Source organism: Henckelia pumila, chromosome 1 (assembly GCF_033568475.1).
Source record: "Henckelia pumila isolate YLH828 chromosome 1, ASM3356847v2, whole genome shotgun sequence".
NCBI classification, from domain to species: Eukaryota; Viridiplantae; Streptophyta; class Magnoliopsida; order Lamiales; family Gesneriaceae; genus Henckelia; species Henckelia pumila.
The window spans coordinates 81,884,072-81,900,944 of record NC_133120.1 but is presented as its reverse complement, the minus strand read 5'-3'; positions in this window follow the sequence as shown (position 1 = coordinate 81,900,944).

Here is a 16,873-nt window from a genome sequence, read left to right as displayed (position 1 = left end):
AGTGAGTTGAGTGCCAAGGCAGGCTTGCATATTATCAATTTTTGCATCTAGTTGAGCAATTAGAGTAGCTTGCATAGTGTCCATCCGATCATTCAACTGCCTATGAAGGCGGTTTTCGGATCTGACAACTTGTTCGGAGACGGTAGAGAGCGTTTTGATTTGAGTGCGATGATGGGCAGTGATCTCTTTGGACAGATAAGCAAGGTCTCTAGACACGGTCTCAAAATGCCGAATCATCGTCTTGCGTGAATTGTCAACCCATGAGGATGTGTTTGTGATGTCTTGGGAAAAGGATCGAATTGTTTGCAGGAGCTCATGAAGCCTATTCATCAATGTGTGATCCAGAGCTGCTGCCATGGCTTCAATATATGAGTCATCAGTCTGAAGCATTTGACTCTGTGTGTCATTCCTTGGTGAAGCCAGGCCAGACTCAAGATGATGTGATGCTGGTGATCTGGCTGGTGAGCTAGCTGATGTACCTTCCAATAGTGGTACAGTTGGAGATGTAGGGGTCTCGACTGCAGCCAAGATGGTTGGTGGAGTAGCAGGATCAGCACTCGGTTCATCCATTAGGAGATCTTCCACAAACTTTTCAGTAGATGGAGACGGTTGAAGTGCTGGGTCAGCATCAGTCACTGGCTGTTCTGGAGGTGCAAGTGATACAATAGTGCTTGGTATCTCTGTTGGGGGCACTACTGCTTCACTGCTGCAAGGAGCCTCTGTCACAGAGGTGACAGGAATTTCTTGTTCAATCACTTCTAAAAAATCTTGTAGACGACTGGGAGAGGTGTGAGCGGTCGCCGCTGGAGATGAGTGAGCAGTCGCAGCTGCTTCCGGTTGAATTACTGCTGGGACTACGGTTGAGGCGGGGTCGACCGATGAAGATGCTGCCACAATCGATCCTAGAGCGGATGACTGAAACAGGTCAGCAGTGATGAGACCAGTCAGAATCCCATCTGAAAGAGTAATAGCAGAGACGTCTTCTTCACCCTGATCTTGGGTAAGAAAAGTCTTCATCATCACCTGTGCTTCCAGTCCATAAGCCTGTATACAAGCTGATGAAGCTGTCGTCTTTACGTTGTTAAGAGCTTGGAAGTGCTGAAGTAGTTGAGTGATTTGACGTAGACTATTCTGTAGTCCAGTCAAAATCACAAAGTCATCGGTGGCGGTAGGACTCTTGGATTTGAAGTTGTTGACACGCTCAGTAATCAACAGAGATATCAGGCTTCCTCGAAGCTTCAAGTCGATGAGCTGTCTTCTTCCCAGAGCCTCCACGATGTCTTCAGTGTCAGCAAAAAGAAGCATCTTCTGCTCAATAACGTTCAGAGCTTTCCACTTAGGAAATATTTGAGCAAGCGTCAGGTGAGTACGGAAATGATGCCATCTGTCAAAGCGTTGTAGGTGACGCTTGACAGTGCGGAGAACGTGAGAGATGATCAAGTTGAGCTCTACAGTAGCTGCTGGTTGAGCCTTAGGTGAGTAGATCATCACACCTTTCCCTTTGTCCTTGGGATCAGCGAGAGTGACCTTTGGAGTTGATGAGGCACCTTCCATGATTATCACACCCTTGGTAGGACGTGGAGCAGTAGTAGCAGTAGTGGTAGTAGTTTCGACCGTTGGCAGAATTGGTGTTGGAACGGTAGGAGCAAGTCCAGAAAGGGACTTTAACTTCTTGTGATGCCTCTTCTTCTCGCCTGCAGGCGTGGATGGCACAGCTGCTTTGGAGACAGAAGGAGATGACTTGCTGAAGGCTTGAATCAGTGGAACGTTCTCACATGATTCTTCTTCAGAGTCAGACTCTATGATAAGTTGACGCTTGACAGATTTCTTGGTATGGGCTGGTTTGTCCGCTACCGGGACTGTTGAAAGCGGTTGAGTGACAGCAACAACACTTGCGGTTGAAGGCAGAGTGTCGACCGCAACCTCTTTCTTGTTCAGAAACTTGAAGATTGTAGACTTGTTGAGCCATTTGGTGGGATGCAGAGGCTCAGTCTTGGAGAAGTCTACTCCAAGGACGCTCAAGGTGTGGCAAATTTGCAGAGCAAATCCCTCGGATTGCCCTTTTCCCCTGATCATTTCACATAAAGTAGTGAACAATATGTCTGACCAGTTGATGTTGATTTTGGAGGCGATACAAGCCATGTATTGGAATTTCTCCATCGTCACCTTGTCGTACGATCCAGCCTTGGCAAGAAGATTCTTGGCCACGATGTTGGTCAATAGCCTGAATGAAGCTTTAAGAGATGTCTTCTGAGCCGGCAGTTTGATCGGAGCATCAGTGGTTGAGAATTCCTTCAACCAGTATGAGCAGTTACCATCGGGAAGATCCGCGCATTTTGTCAAACCCCTGGAGGGCAGATCAAATGTGCTGGCGAAGAACTTGTGATTGAAGGAGTAGGACTCTGTCCGGATCAAGCATTTGATAGTCCCATGCTCGATTTGAGCGGTTGCAAAGAACTCCTTCAAGACAGGCAGATCGCAGATGGCGCTGCTTCCCAAAAACTTCTTCAGTCCAGAGGCTTCAAGCATGGTGAAGACCTCAGTGATTCCTGCATTGTTTGCCTCAATAACGGAATCAAAGTTGATTGCAAGACAAGTCTTCTGGATCGACATGATAGCTGTAGATAAGAACTCGAGCAGAGAGTAAGCAAAAGCTTGATAGTAATACGATAGAACTTTTAATGCAATATGAAAGCTTTAGCAACGGTGAAAGGTTGATATACGAGTGCAAAGAAGTATATATAGGAACCTATGGGTCATATGGTGATGTCATGAAAAGTATTTTTGAAATTCAAAAAGTTTTGAAGAGTATAATCACCGCGCCCAATCAATGTCATTTGGTTCAAAGCACAAAGCTGCTAATACGGAGCCTGTCAGAGACTAGCTAAAGGCGGATGATATGCCAACATTTATGGCAATGTAACAGCTAAGCTATTAAAGTCATACTAGCAATCATTCCCCCTAAAAGCATGCATACTAACTTAGTTCTACTAAGCCAAGAATATTTCGAAAATATGAAAACTTAGCGTCCGGTGAAGGCTTGGTGAATATGTCTGCTGCTTGCTGATCGGTAGAGATGTATTCCAGCCTGATTTCCTTCTTTAAGACATGATCTCGGATAAAGTGATGCCTGACATCAATGTGCTTTGTCCTAGAGTGCATCACTGGATTGTGAGTGATGGCTATGGCACTTGTATTGTCACAGTAGATTGGAGCTTCACTCGACCGGATTCCATAATCATTAAGCTGCTGTTGAATCCAGAGTATTTGAGCACAACAGCTGCCAGCAGCAAGGTATTCTGCTTCGGCGGTCGAGGTAGCAATTGATGTCTGCTTCTTACTTGACCACGAAATTAGTCTATCTCCAAGGAATTGACATGTGCCACTTGTACTTTTGCGATCAATTCTACAACCTGCATAATCTGCATCTGAATAGCCAATAAGATTAAGATTTGAATCTTTGGGATACCAAAGACCCACATTAGTAGTTCCTTTAATATATTTAATTATTCGTTTGGCGGCAATGAAATGAGATTGCTTAGGTGCTGCTTGAAATCTAGCACATAAACAAACTGAATACATGATATCCGGTCGACTGGCAGTCAAATAAAGCAATGAGCCAATAAGGCCTCGATACATTGTTACCTCGACCGGGATTCCCCCTTCATCTTTATCAAGCTTGATTGATGCACTCATGGGGGTAGATACAGTTGAGCACTGTTCCATTCCAAACTTCTTTACCAATTCCTTGGCATACTTGGATTGATTGATAAATATTCCAGTTTCAAGTTGCTTCACTTGCAATCCAAGAAAGAAATTTAGCTCGCCCATCATGCTCATTTCAAATTTCTCCTGCATCATCTTAGAGAACTTTGAGCACAACTTGGGGTTAGTTGACCCAAATATAATGTCATCAACATAAATTTGTACTAGTAACACATAATCACCTTTTACAAATTTAAACAAGGTCTTATCGACCGTTCCAATTTGGAAATCATGTTCCAGTAAAAATTTTAGTAATGTATCATACCATGCACGCGGTGCTTGTTTTAATCCATAGAGGGCTTTGTCAAGTTTATAGATATATTGAGGATGAGTATGATTGACAAAACCTGGTGGTTGTTCAACGTACACCTCTTCTTGAAGTAGACCATTGAGGAATGCAGACTTGACATCCATTTGATAAACTTTAAAGTCCTTGAAAGCTGCATAGGCAAGAAAGATGCGGATTGCTTCTAGTCTTGCAACTGGCGCGAAGGATTCCTCAAAGTCTATGCCTTCTTCTTGTCTGAATCCTTGTGCAACAAGCCGAGCTTTGTTACGCACAACAGTGCCATGTTCATCGAGCTTGTTACGAAACACCCATCTAGTTCCAATCACATTTTGTTTTTCCGGTCGAGGAACTAGATGCCAAACATTGTTGCGGGTGAATTGATTTAACTCTTCTTGCATAGCTTCAATCCAGCTGGCATCTGATAGAGCTTCATCTATCTTCTTGGGCTCTACCTGAGATATGAAAGCTGCATGCAAGAATTCATTAATCATTTGACCACGTGTTTTTCGAGGAGCAGAAGGGTCACCTATGACCAACCCAGGTGGATGATCTTTGTTCCACCTAAAATAATTCCCTAAAGGGTTGTCATCAATTGGTTGACGAACGTCCTCGTTTACTGGATCATCATTGGCAGGAGGATCGTTATCAACCGGTGGATCCTCTTCTGGCCTTATTTGATCACACACGGTAGAGGGAACTGGATCATCCTTCTTTGGAGGATATGGATCACTGTCACTCTCTTCCTGTAGATTTGTGTTTTCCAGTCTATGACTCAGATTATTTATGCTCCCTTGAGTTTGTTCTGTACAAAGAGTAGATTCATAAAAAACAACATGAATGGTTTCCTCGACCGTTAGTGATCTTTGATTGAACACTCGATAAGCTCTGCTAACGGCTGAGTAACCAATAAAAGTTCCTTCATTTGCTTTGGCATCGAAGGCTGTCAAATGATTTTTGCCATTGTTGTGGATAAAGCATTTGCACCCAAAAATTTTGAAGTATGAAATATCAGGTTTTGTGCCATTCCAGATCTCATATGGAGTTTTGTTAAATCGTTTATTAATCATAGATCTGTTTTGAGTATAGCAAGATGTGTTAACTGCTTCTGCCCAAAGCCTTTGAGAAACATTTGAATCAGCAATCATAGTTCTGGCTGCTTCTTTTAAAGTACGGTTCCTTCTTTCAGCCACCCCATTTTGCTGTGGGGATCTAGCAGCTGACAACTCATGCTTGATTCCCTGATCATCTAGATAAGTCATAAGAGTGGTGTTTAAAAATTCAGTCCCTCTATCACTCCTGATTCTATCTGTCACAGTAGATTGTTCATTTTGCAAGCGTTTAAAAAGCTTAATCAGGTGAGATGCAGTTTGATCTTTTGAAGAGAGAAAGATGACCCAAGTAAATCGAGAAAAGTCATCTATAACAACAAGAGCATATCTCATTCCCCCTATGTTTCTTACTGGTATAGGACCAAATAGGTCCATGTGAAGTAAATCTAAGCATTTGGAAGAAGACATACACCCTTTATTTTTAAAGGTTGCTCTCACCTGCTTTCCTAGTTGACAAGCAGGACAAACTTTGTCTTTTATAAAATCTCCTTCAGGCAGACCAAAAACCAAATCATGCTTCCTCAAGTTAGAGATGGACTTAAAATTTAGATGATTTAACCGCTTATGCCACAACCAATGTTTATCATGATGAGCAGTAAGACAAGTAGGTGAAGAAATATGTGAGCAAGACCAGTTTACCTTGTAGGTGTTTAGGTCTCTTACACCGGTCATAAGAGTCTCACCTTTGTCATTTTTGATGATGCAAGTGTGTTTGTGAAACTCGACCGAATGATCATTGTCACATAGTTGACTAATACTTATCAAATTATAGCACAGTTTGTCAACAAGCAACACATCTTTAATAATGATGTTACCATGGATAATCTTACCCTTACCCACGGTTTTACCTTTGGAATTGTCTCCAAAGCTGATCTTTGGTCCTTTGCTTCCCTGTCATGTGCCGTGAGCAACCACTATCTAAATACCAGGTAGTGTCCTTGATAGAAGTGGTCTTCTCGCCCGTTTGGACTTTTAGTACCTGCAAAAAGTGAAGAACTTTTGGTACCCATATCTAGTAGGGTCCAGGTCGGATTAGCCCTTTCGGGACCCACACCTGGAACACCCTTACAGGTTTGCCCGTGTGTGTGTCCAGAAATCTGTGCGGTCGATAAGCAGTAAATGTGTGTGCTTGTGAGGTTGATGTGTGCTGCTTGACTTTTTGATCTTTATCAGTTAGCCTATACCTCTTTTGAACTGGCCTGCAATTAAAGTACTGGTAAGGCTTCTCCTTTGACCATCTTCTCTTAGAGTAGTTAGACTCATTCCATGGCCTTTTGAAATTAGATTGGTTTCCCTTTCTTCTTTCATTAGGTTTTGGTTTAATCCAAGTTCCTCTTTGATTAGAGATCTGGGGATCCACATATCCCAGCCCTCTATGCTTAGAGCTTCGTTCGTTAGATACTTTCTGATTTTTGTCAAAGCTGCACTTTTCATGTTCATATATCGTGCTGGACCTGACAAATCTTATTTTGTTAAGATTGCCTTTGTCCAGGCTTGACTGAATACAAGATTTCATAGACTGTTCATTTGTTCCAAACCCTAGACCGGTTTTGTCATGTGCCGGTCTTTGGATTTCTTGAATCTTGTCAATGGTTACAGAAGATTTATTCCAAGCCTTAATTGTTTCAAGTAGTTTTTTGTTCTCAGTCAAGGTTGCTTGGAACACTCTTTTCAAGGTGTCATTCTCAGTAGCCAGCAGACTTAGCTTGACCTTAAGACCATCAAGCTCTTTTCGCTGCATGCAGCTTGATTCGCTTGACTTATCTTTTAGGTCAGCTCTTTCTGCCTTTACCTCCTCGAATTCCTTGGATAATGCTTTGTATTCATTAGCCATTTCGTGTAAAGCAGTAACTAGATCACTGTGAGTAAATTCAGGTGAACCAAAGTCAAATACCTCCTCAGCTTCTTCTTCGATGTCAGCCATAAGGCATTCCACCTTTTCATCATCGCTGTCATCTGAAGAGCTTCCGGTATTGGGGTTGTCAGAGTCAGACTCAGCCCACTTGCTTTTGCTTTCGTCTGCTACTAGAACCCTTTGTTCTCTTCCTTTTCTAAACGTCCTCTTGTCCTCCTTGCCCCTTCTTCTTTCGAAGAATTGTTTCTGATCATTGCTCTTAGGCTTGGTGCAATCTGCAATGAAGTGGCCTGGCTTGCCACAGTTAAAACAAGTAGGATCATCGTCTGTATGGTCCGATTTATGATAATTTTTAAATTTAGAATTGTTTTTACGCATAAATCTACCAAATTTCTTGACAAAGAGTGTCATGGCTTCGTTGCTGATTTGCTCAGCTGATCTCTGTGGAGCTTCCTCGACCGGTGGATGCATCACCGTTGAGGTTAAGGCCTTGGTTGGTTGAGAGGTAGATGGTTCATATTCTGTCCTCATGTTGAGCTCGAACTCGTAGGCTTTGAGATCTGCAAAGAGATCATGCAGTTCAACCTTGCTTAAGTCTTTTGACTCCCTCATGGCCACTGTCTTGATCTCCCATTCTTTGGGCAAAGCTCTCATAACCTTCACAGCAATTTCACGGTTAGTATAAGTTTTTTCTAAAGCAATAAGATCACAAATGATACTACTGAACCGTTCATCAAATTCAGCCATGGTTTCCCCTGGCTTCATTTTGGCATTGTCATATTTTTGAATGGCCATGGTGTGACGCCCGGGGCTGAAGAGGCAGGGAGTGATCGCCGGTGCCAAGAGGTTGCACGGACAATGAGCGGCTCCTGGTAGGCTTCTAGGCGGAGGGAGACATGAATGAACCGATCTCGTGCCGGAATGAGAGGGGATTCTGAGACTGTGTAGGTATGGGACTACATAGTTGAGGAGGGTTTAAAAGATTTCATATGTACTGCTCATATCAAGAAGGTGCATCTTCTTTTCGGGAGCTCATCACATAAGAACTCCAAAGTTAAGCGTGCTTGACTTGGGGCAATTATAGGATGGGTGACCCCCTGGGAAGTTTCTCAGGGTGCGTGTGAGTGAGGACATAAGCACGCTGAAAAGACCCGTCTTGATACAGTGGGTCGTTACACATGGTGAGCTTGTTTTCCTTGGTCTGGTCATTTCCTTCACACAGCTGAGTGAGCTTCTCCCAAATCTCCTTTGCTGTGGAGCATGACTTGATTTTGCTGAACATGTTCTTGTCCAGTGTTTTGTATAGGATGTCCCGGGCCACATTGTCAATATTGGCCTTTTTTTTGTCCTCAGTAGTCCACTCAGCTCTTGGTTTCTCAATCATTTGTCCTGCACCATCGGTTAGAGCTGGGTTGACCTTCATGATTTTGATAGGACCGTCTGTTATGACATATAGCATGTCATCGTCCTGTGCTGCAAGATGTGCATGCATGCGAATTTTCCAGTCATCATAATCTTCTTTAGAAAACATAGGAATTTTGTTGAAAGAAGTCATGATTTTAAAACTTTAGATCAGCAGTTGAGAAAGGAACCCGCTCTGATACCACTTGTTGGGATCGGTTCAGAGGGTAGAGGGGGGTGAATACACTCTGAAACTTATTTTCTTTCTTTTCAAAATGATCAAGTGAAGTTTAGTTCACTTAATCTGTTTTCTCAACTTCTAAAACGGTTTGAACAACTTAAATAGTGCGGAAATAGTTCAGAGGTTTTAGTGATGCAAAGGCAAGTTATAACACGATATAAGATAAATATGCAGTAAAGACTAAGACACGATTTATGGAAGTTCGAAGGCTTAATCCTTCTACGTCTCCCCTTCTTCCACTTAGGAAGGAATTCACTAGAAGACTTTGGTTATTACAACGTCTTGCAATACACCCACTTCAGACTTAGGACTTATCCAATGCCTAATCCGAAACTCCTAGATTTACACAGATAAGATTCTCAGTTCTTATCAGACTGGTGGAAGCTTTCAGAGTAGCTTCAAGTCTCTTAAATAATGAATACAGTCCGGTTGAGCTTCTCAAACTGCAGAGCGGTCGAGAGGCTTGGAAACCCTAGGATGATCCTTGAAGATCAGATATGTAAACTGTAGGCGAGGGTTTATTTGAGCAACAAGTGAATGATCTTGTAAGTGTGCTCAAGTATTGCTTCAGTATATCAGATGAGGACTTCTGATAGTATTCAAGTGATTGAGTTGATTGAGATTTTTCGTGTTGCTTGTCTTCTTGTCACTTCTTGAGCAATCTTCCCTTTATATAGGTCAATCATCAATTTCTTTATTTTGAACGTTCTGATGCTGCATTGAATGCACATTTAATGCTTCATAAATGCATTGATGATTCTGCATGAAGATCGTACACTTCTTTAAATGCAGACAACTTCCAGGGTCCAAAACTGGTATAAACGGTCAAATGCTTTATCTGTAGCCATTCTGCGTTTTTTCCATTTTAGTGCAACCTGTTGTCTCGATGTAAGAGTCAACAGATCTTCTGATACGCCGATTTATCTCTCGATGCAAGAGTCAACAGATCTTCTGATACGTCGGTTCTGCTTTTGATAAAAGATCTTGCAATGAACGTCTTGTCTCAAGTATTTGTCTTGAGATATCTTGATAAGCAGTTGGCATTCTACCGGTAGATAGATTTATCCTCTGCTGGTTTGAATAACCAGTCGATAGGCTTGTGACTGCAACCGGTCGAGAGACAAAGGCGGTTGACAAGCTTCCGGTAGATAACTTGAAGGGTTTAGACGGTTGCGGTAGGAGTTGTAGTAAATTCCTGAAATACAAAAGATTGGCAGCACATTCCTATACAATGAGTTGTTGTTTGTTATCACCAAAATTTCGGATTCAACAAGTTGATTATCAGACTCACTTATAACAATTTTCTCCATAAATTAAAAAAATAATTTTTTAAGGCGGTTTTAATACACGTGGATGTGGTTTTGCACTAAACGAAAAATCATGAAATATAGGTACTTAGTAGATATCTTCTGTGATGGTTTAACGGATCTATATCCATGAAATGGACTGATTCGATTTATATTTAATATTTTTAATATAAAAAGTAATATTTTCATGATCGTATAAGATATCCGTCAAACGAAATCTACTGTTGGACGATTTCATTGAAGTTTTTGTGATGCTTAAATGAGTTTTTAAGTTGATGAGAGAATAGGGATGCGTATTACTTGGTTAAAACGAAAAAAAAACTGATCAGATTGTAACATTTTGGTTTATTTGGTATTTTGGTCCAATTTAAATGGTTTTCAGTCAGTTCTGGTTTTGAGTTTGGTAATTTCGGCCTTTTGATTCATTTGAGTGCTCAAATTATTCGCACACAACATATGTAAATTCGTTAAAAGAATCACACATGACCTGTCCATCTTTGAATACTTTTATTTTGAGTTGTGTAACATAATTAGATTTAGGTAGTGTTTGGGAGAGCTTTTAGGAATCACTTTTCAACTTTTCTTTAACAAAATTTCACAAAATTTTAAAATTTTGTTAAAAAAAAAAAACTGAGAAGTGCTTCCTAGAAACTCTCTCAAATACTACCTTAAAAGCTTGACGTTTGATTAATGGTGGGTGTTGATCGTATTTATTTATTTTTTAAAAAATTCTAATCTTAATTATTTAATTACGAATTCGTTGATATATATTTGTTTTTTTAATATTTTAAAAGAGTATTTTGCAAGCAATTAATTAGTATTTTAATATACACAATAATTGATTTATAAAACCCAATACAAGAAAATCAAATCGAACTAAACCGAAATTATTGATTTTCGGATTTATCATTTGGAAAACTAATCGTTACACACATCTAGATGTCTTGTTTGAAATGAAGGAAATCCACCTTGGTCTCTAGCTAGATCACCAATGATGATCTTGTGAAGTTGTGACATATAATGAGCTTTGGTTTATTATACATCTCTATAGATGCTCGTATAAATAAATATTTATGTTGTATTGATATAATGTTTAATCAGCGTTGATATACCATTATAAACACGTGTCTTTAATCAATGATATTTGAGTCGTAGTTATGAACCATTATTATCCTTAATTACTTGCAATTTATGATTATTTTTTTTTGAGAAGAACCTGCAACTTATCATAAAACAAATGAAGAGGGCATATTATCAGCATTGGTCCCTCAAATCCCAATTTTACGTATTAAATGTTTGTCCTTTGTTTGAGCAAAGATTGACATATACAAGAAGTAGAAAATCAGCCATATGTCGATGCAAAGGGCCAAGAAATAGAATGCATATTTGTTATACGCTGGGACATAACATATATATATATTTCGGGGGATGTTGTCAATGTCTAGCTGACACGTGTGCATTTGGATCAAAATCACCGAAAATTAAAAGTTAATGTACCAAAACCAAATTTTGAAAAGTTAATAGACTAAAACCAAAACATAGACAAGTTAATGGACCAAAATATTTTCCCTTTTTTCCCTAAAAAAACCCACACAAAATTATCAATTGCAAAAATAAAAAAATCATATTAAATCAAATACTTTAAAAAAATAAATTTATATTATATACACACAAAATATAATATATGTATATAACGTTTCATACGCAATGCGTGTGCGTTACGGGCTAGTATATATATATGTAATATGTATGTGTACATACTAGTCAAAGTGCACATGCGATACATGTACAAAAATATAGAAAAGAACGGTTATTTTTAAACAAAGAAGAACGATTGTATAAATTTGAATGATCTTAGGAAATTAAATGGAGCGAATTCACACGTTTGACAAAAAAAAAATCATATGAAAGTTTGAAGTTTTTTTCCCAAACAAGAAAAAAGTAAATCAAAGCTTAAAAAAACACACTAAGGGCATTTTGGGACAAAAAAAAAGACTCACCAAAATCATTTATTATTAGTCTCTCCCCTTTTATTAATAAAATATTTACTAGCTATTAGTCTCTATCATTTTATTAATAACTAATCTTGATGGCACATGCGATGCGTGTACATAAAATAAATAATATAATATGTCATGCTAATCAATAAAGTTGATGATATAATATTATCATGAAAAATACAATGGAAATGTGGAAAGATACTTATAATATTTCTGTGAAAAAAGAAGGAATTGGGAGAAGGAAAAAAGTTGTAAGCAATGTTTTCAAAACCGGACCGCATCGATCGGTTCGACTGGTTTGACCAAAAACTGATCACTGGTCTGGTTCGAAATACTTCCAAAAACCGTTTTAACGGTTGAACCGATCGAACCGATCAAGAACCGGCCAAGAACCAATTCAACCGGTATTTCAATTTTTTTATTTTTTAAAGGATTAGTTTTTTAAAAAAAATTAAGGTTTTAGATTTTTTATTTTTTTTTGAAGGATTCGTTTTTTAAAAAAAATTTAAAACCTCAATTTAATATTTTATTTTATATATATAAATGATTATTTGAAATTTGTACATCGTTAAAAATATTATTTTAGTATTATTAGATTTTTTTAATTAATTAATTAATTTTTAAAAATATATATAACTATAATTAATATTTTGTATATATTTATATCGTTATATATTTTTCAAACTAGGATAAATATATTTTTTTTGTCTATTTATATACATCTTGCAGGTTTTTAAAATTTAAAATATATTATTAATTATATTATATTATATAAATGATTTTTCGATCCGACCGTCCGGTTAAAACTGTTCAATCGATTGGATCGTTTTTTCAAGGTAGACCGATTCGATCATTTGTTCGATTATAAAAATATTGGTTGTTAGTAATGTACCGACTTTGAATTAGCGAGAAATGGATCAAGATAGAAAGCAAGTAAAGTAAAGTAAAAATTTTACCTTTTCCTTCCGTTTTTTAGGCATTTTATTGGATTTTTTTATGTACTTTTGATTATTTCTGATTGCTCCTCTAGATCTTCAGCCTTCATCTTCCTTTGCCTTTTCTACAACCCTAAAAAATCAAAGTATTTGGACGAGGAACTGTGGTTGACGAATTTTTTCGGAGAAAAACAGTTTTTCTTTTCAAATTTGAAATAAACTTGCTATCCAAGTTGTTTGAATAAAAAAAGATGGATGATATTTAAAATTTTAAATTCGTCATATCACCAGACAAAAAACAGTTATTATCCATTTTTCAGCCTTAATAAAATGAGTGATGAATAATGCTACAGGTACAACGAAATTTTCACACCAAATCTTACAACACAAAAAAATTCAATACAAGAATTCAATTTATCAAAATATCACGACACATTAAATACAAAATCTCGCGATAAAATAACATAATCTCACGATATTATCAGGGGCGGCCCTGGCCCTGGGCAGCCAGGGCACGCGAGGTGGGGCCCCAAATTTTTTTTTAAAATTATTATATATATATTTATTTATATATAAATATTATATATTATGCTCTCACACAAAATTCATCCACATAAAAAAAAAGATTTGAGTTTTTAATTTTGAAAGTTTTGATAATACTTTGCACTTTTGTTAGTTTGTGGCTGCATGCGATTACGTAAATTGACTATCAATAATTTAAAAGTTCAAAAAATAGAGAAGTACAAAATTTACGAAAATATACAAACACATTCAACAAAACGATCCAATGTATGAATTACAAGACTCTTGTTCAATGTTATTTTATTTTCGAATTTTGATATATTGTTTAATCTTATTTTGATTTAATGTTTTTGTTCACATTATTTTGGTTTAAGGTAAGATGTTAATATTGTTGTAATTTCACATAGATTCTAAAAATTCGAGGATTACAGCTCTGAAAATGAATATTTTTCCTTTGATCGTGGTTGCGTATCAAATTTTATTGACTATTCCTGTGACTATAGCATCAGTTGAGAAAAGTTTTTCCAAGTTAAAATTATTGAAATCTTATTTGAGAACCACAATGAGTCAAGAAGAACTGAATGATTTGGCGATCCTCTGCATTAAAAAAAACATATTGAAAGATATATCTTATGACGACATAATTGATGATTTTGTTTCAAAAAACATAAGAAGAGATAATTTTAAATAATAGTTTTTGTTGATTAAATTATTTGAAAGAATTATGTAAACCTTCTTTTATTTGTGTAATTTATTGATTTATGTATTTTGGTTTATTTTAATTATGTTATTCGAATATATATATATATATATATATATATATATGAATTTTCAAATTAATACGAAAGGGCTCATAGTTTAAAATTTGCCCAGGACCTCGTTTTTTTTAGGACCGTCGCTGGATATTATTATTGTAAATATTATTGTACACGATATTTATTTTACCTTTTTAGTATTTTCCTAACAAAATAGATGGGATAGAACAAATATATGTATATATATCCATTAATCGACGTAATACAAAAATGTTATATATTATTCTTTAAAATATATTTTTATCTTATATGTGACAAAATCTTGACGAGTTGGAAGATTCAAAATTGTGATTTAATATATTTTACGATATTAAATTAGCTTTTGAAAAATAAAAGGGAGTTGAAAACATTATAATCTGTGAATTCCAGAGATGCTGGTCTATTTTGTGGCTTAAATATTTTTTAAATAATGAACGATAAAATGTTATAATAAATAACCAGGTTGATTCATTCAAACAGCGTTTTCGATGCACAAATTAACATAGCAAAATTTTATTCAACCAACTTTTAGACCTGTGTGCAAAAGTGACAAATGGAATAGGCCAAAAGTTTACGATTATTGTATTAAAAAGATATCCAATTTCGCAGAAATTAAGATTGGTTAATGAACAAGAAGAGTTCAGATGATTGGTTTTCCCATGAAAACATCGAACTACTTGTTGATGTTCCAACGATGAAACCATCGATTTCATTTCTTTTATCATTTTTTTATACTAAATTTTTTATGTTCTTCACTTCAATTAATTTAAGTAATACATTTTTTTTTGGATCAGATAAGATATTGTTTCACAAAAATGATGTGTGACACAGTTTTTTTAGAGTTTTTATGACTAGTTATTTTATGAGACGGTCATGATCCATGACCGTAAGGGTTTAATTTAACCTATCTTAAGGGTAGTATCTTAATAGAAGATCTAACAACCTATGATTAACTCGATAAGACAAATCAACTTGATCCATATTTTCAATAAAAAAAATAATATTTTGACATAAAAATAATTATATATTATTAATAAATCATGAATTAGGTATAATGTTGCATCTAGAATCATGCGGTGCACCTCATATTTATACAAAAATTCCGAGCAGAAAAGTTGAGTCACCAATTCCAAACGGCGTTGATTCGTTTTCCTAGAAAATGAAAACGACGGACTTTATTCGCATCAATTTGCATGTCGATTCATTTTCATATTTATTCTTTCAATACTTTAATTTAATTTAATGTTTTCGACTTTTCGTATGTTGTTTGGGTTAATGAGATTCCACTAGTAATACTCAAATCATTCATCCAAGTGTTCATATTTTAACACATATGTATAATTAATATTATATAATTGACATGACAAATCATGAGTTGTTATATCTTCTATTAGGGTAATACCCTTAAGTTAAGTTGAACTAAACTCGTTGGTTACATTAACAAATTATGTATATTATCTCCATCTCAATTATATTTTTTACATAGATTAATATTTTTTTTTGGCAATTTCAATTATATATACAAATAACTCTTCGATTTTATATATCCTTATTTAACGAGTATTAATATTAATAAGGATAAAATGTATATAGAGTGTTACATATAGGAATGACAATGAGTCAGCTTCGGGTAGGATATCATGTCTCCATCAGGTATTTAACTTTCATTCTTATCTCGATACGTATCGGATGACTGAATATCCATACCTTATTCATCCTCATTATTCACCCTATACAATTTTATTTTTCTAAATTTGAATTATTTTGATAAAACTATGTTTTTCTACCAAATTTTTGGGAGAACAATAAGAAAAGGATGAAAGATAAACAAAAATTAGCATAGTAAAAATCATATAAGAAATAACAAAATATTATAAATAATTTATCTGAAATATCATTGTCCTACAAATAACATTGCTTTATATTAATAATTTTTCGTGTTCCATCTAACTACCATAATTAAAAAAAAAACAAATTAACATTAACATTTCTTTAATATAAATAAACACACACACACATATATATATATATATTATCGGGTAATAGGATGTCACTACATCCGCCTCTATCCTCATATCTAATTACTCATTTATTTAATCAGATCCTAAAAATACCTTCATACCCTCCTTCATTCCGGTCGGGTATCGGATTCGAAGAAAATTGTCATCCCTAATTATATAGAATGTTACATGCTCTATTATATTAGGAAATTATCCCAAAACTCTTTTAAAATTTGTTTCTTTTCAAATAAAAAAAACTTTAATAAAAATTTTTTTGTAATCCTTTTATTATTTATTGTATATTTTTACAAGATTCATGCTAAGAGTTTTAATTATATGTCAAAAAATTTCAACTTTTCAATAATATTTATGATTTTATTTTAATATTTTTCCCTTAAACTTTTTTTTTATGTACTTGTCCAATCAAGTTGAGTTTTTGAAAACATTAAATTTTAATATTTTAATAATATTCAACGAGAGATATTGTGATTCATTAGTGATTGCATATAACGATATATATAAAAAATTTATAAAAAAAAATAAATTCGACTTTTTACCAATAATTCAAATCAATTAACGTTGATCGAAAAAAAAGTTTTTGACATTCTTAAAAATGCATAATAAATAATAAAAAAAAAATATTTTTTCATTAAAA